The sequence below is a fragment of the Gorilla gorilla genome, chromosome 7 (genome assembly GCF_029281585.2).
Source record: "Gorilla gorilla gorilla isolate KB3781 chromosome 7, NHGRI_mGorGor1-v2.1_pri, whole genome shotgun sequence".
In the NCBI taxonomy this organism is placed as follows: Eukaryota; Metazoa; Chordata; class Mammalia; order Primates; family Hominidae; genus Gorilla; species Gorilla gorilla.
The window spans coordinates 83854683-83858324 of record NC_073231.2 but is presented as its reverse complement, the minus strand read 5'-3'; positions in this window follow the sequence as shown (position 1 = coordinate 83858324).

Genomic DNA, 3642 nt, shown 5'->3' with positions numbered 1-3642 from the left:
CAGCAGCCCTCAGGGCTGCTCTGCCTACAGAGTAGCCATTCTTTTCTTTTCTTTTCTTCCTTAATAAACTTGCTTTCACTTTATGGATTCACCTCAAATTCTTTCTTGTGCGAGATCCAAGAACACTCTTGGGGTCTGGATCGAAACCTCTTTCCAGTAACATCTCTCGCCCTCCTCTCACCCCACTTCTTTTTTTATTTATTTTTAAAGATTTAGGGGTACAAGTGCAGATTTCTTACGTGCATATATTGCATAGTGATGGTGCCTGGGCTTGCAGTGTACTCATCACCCAAACAGGGAACATCATACCCAATAGGTAATTTTCAACCCTCACCCACCTCTCACCTTTTGGATTTTCCAGTTTCTATTATTATTCTCTATATGTTCATGTATACACATTGTTCAGCTTCCACTTATAAGTGAGAATAGGTAGTACTTGACTTTCTGTTTCTGAGTTATTTCACTGAGGATAATGGCCTCCACTTCTGTCCATATTGCTGCAAAAGACATGATTTCATGCTTTTTCATGGCTGAGTAGGATTCCATTTTATATATACCACATTATGTGATCCAATCATCCACTGATGGACATATAAGTGGATTCCATGACTTTGCTATTGTGAATAGTGCTGCAACAGACATACAAGTGCAGGTATCTTTATGATATAATAATTGCTTTCCCTTTGGGTAAATACCCAGTAGTGGGATTACTGGATCAAATGGTAGTTCTATTTTTAGTTTGGAAAGCACTTCTGTATAGAAGAATTCCAACTCTAAGTGCAGAAGAAATGATAAAATTAGAAAATCACCATTTGGCAACCTCTGTTCCAATACTTTTAATAACATCTTCTTCGTCACCAGATTTTGGCTAACAGTCTGTTCCCAATGATTTAGGCTTTTTCCAAGGTGACTTAGGATTTCTCTCAAATGCTCCTCACTTCCTTCTGAGCCAATGAACGTCATGTTTCTAACAGCCTAGCCAAAGTAATGTATGCTTTTTCTATCATCTTCTCAAAATTCTTTCACTGCCCAATTCCAAAGCTGCGCCCACATTTTGGGGTTTGTTGTAGCAGCACCCCCCACTTCCAGGTAACAAAATCTGCATTGGTTTTCTATGCAGAGCAAATCACTATGCACTTAGCAACTTAAAACAGTACCCATTTATTATCTCAAAGTTCTGTAGGTCAGAAGTCTAGAATGGTGTAGCTGGGTTCCCTGCTCTGGGCTTTCCAAGCCTGAAACCAAGGTATCAACTGGCTGCATTCTCACTGGAGCTTGAGATCCTCTTCCAAGCTCAGTCCCATTATTGGCAGAATTTTGTTCCTTGTAGGACTGAAGTCCCTGTTTCCTTCCTGGCTGTTGGGCAGGGACTGCTCTCCGCTCTTAAAAGCCTTGAGCTTTCAGGTCCTGGCCCCATGGCTCCCTCCACCTCAGCAACAGAGAACCCCACCTCACACCAAACCCTTCTTGAACTTCAAACCTCTCTGATGTCCTTTTTTGGCACCATCTGGAGAAAGCATTCTGCTTTGCAGGGGCTGACAAGTTTCGGTGGGGCCCACCAAGATAATCTCCCAGTTTTAAGGTAATCTTAAGGGTAACCCTAATTACTTCTGCAAACTCTCTTGCCGTGCACCAAAGCATGATCACAAGAGTAACGCCAGGAGATGAATGTCACTGGGGCTGCTTAAGACCTCTGCCAACCATGCTCTCCCACCAGAAGTGCAACCTGCTTTTCATAGCCCACCTGCCACCCATGCCCCAACTCCCATCCTGGGACTGCATGTTGTTCTAGCTTCTTGCCCATTGCCTTTTACCCTCTATTCTGGACAAGGAGGTTACAACCTTGGGTTTGGGAGGGCTGTTTGCTTCTTTGTTTTGAAGAAAGAAAGAAACTTAACAGTAAGGGAGAATTATTTCATTTTCCTCTAAATTTTGCATTTTTCTTTTGGCTCCCTTCTTTAATGGGGCTGAGAGAGATGGAAGCAGGTGGCCCCTGTGACAGGCAGCATTGCAGCCCCAGCCATTAGTGCAGGGGTTTGGAGCGGCTCTGGAGTCAAATCTGCTGGGTGTGAATCCCAGCTCTGCGAATGGCCAGTGTGACTTTGGGTGAGCTTTTTATCTTCCTTGTACCTCAGTCTCCTAGTTTATAACAGGAAGATAATAATAGTGCCTGCTCTACAGGGTTTTTATGAGGCATAAGTTAGTTGATATCTGTAAAGTCCTTAACACAATACCTGGCACATAGTTAGTGAAAAAGTGTTAGCTATTAACATCTGTAAAATGTGAGTAATAATGGTAGATGCTTTATAGGGTTGTAATGGAGATTAAATGAGCTCCTCTGTGTTAAATACTCACTTTAGACCAGAGCCAGACACTCAGTAAATGCTCAATAAAAACAGCTGTTACAAAGCTGACCCAAGGGCTTCCTGGCCAGTGGACCAGAGGAGAGTTCCCTTAGCATCTAGATGTTAGAAAAACATGCAGAAAACCCATCAAAGTCTCTCCATTAAGTTCAAGATCAAGTCCAAACACCTTACGGAGGTGTAGAAGGTCATGCAGTATCTAAAACAGATCTCTTCCCTCTCAGTGCTCCACATTTTCTGCTCATTCCCCAAATGGAGTCTTCCTCAGCCAAGCAAAACATCTTCTGAGTGCTGCGAATCTCCCAACTTACCCCTCCCCTGGACCCTCTGCCAAGGAGGGGCACTCTCTCCCTGCCACCCCTGGCCTCAAGCTTTACCTGATTTGGTAGTCCACAGTCAGATCACAGATGAAAAGTCCTTTCCTCTGGGAAGCCTTCCTTGCCCCCCCACCCCCAAAAACCACACACACACAACCAACCTCCCTGGCATGCTGTGCACCCCCACCCCAACCCCAAGGTCTGCCCAAGGTCTGTCTACCCCCTCTCCACTCTCACTTTCAAAACTCCTCAAACTGTGATGTGATGACCAGCCACCCCTCATTGGCCCCCACCATGTTGCACACTCCATAAGGACTGGTTATTAACTTATAAGTCCCCAGCACGTATCTTTGTCCTCCTTGTAGAAGGAAAGGAAGGACATGAGCATCAGAAGATGGGTTTCTGGACCCAGATGTGACTCCAACTAGCTGTGACTGTGGACCAGTCATTCCCCTTTCTGGGCCTCAGTTTGTATCTGAGAAATGAGGGTTTGGACCTTGCAATTGCTAATATCCCTCTCAGCAGCAACGTCCCACAGACATCTCAGCACAGAGCCAACTTAACCTTAGGCCCCTCCACTTGTCAGGTGCTGGGTTTGGTTCAGAGATGGAGATCCTTTACAAGCCTCTTTGGTGCCTTCTAGATTCTGTAGGTGACCCCATTCCAGGGACGGAGGCTGGTGGAGATTGAGCACTCACACCCTTCCAAGTTCAAGTCCAAGGCCAGGCCCTGGTGCAGATGTATCCTTTCTTCTTTGCCAGCTTTATTGAGATATAAGTCATATACCACACCAATTCACCCATTTATATATTTACAGATACGTGCGACCATTAGAACAGGCAATTTTAGGCCGGGCATGGTGGCTCATGCCTCTAATCCCAGCACTTTGGGAGGCTGAGGCAGGCAGATCACCTGAGGTCAGGAGTTCAAGACCAGTCTGGCCAACATGGCTGAAACCCCCG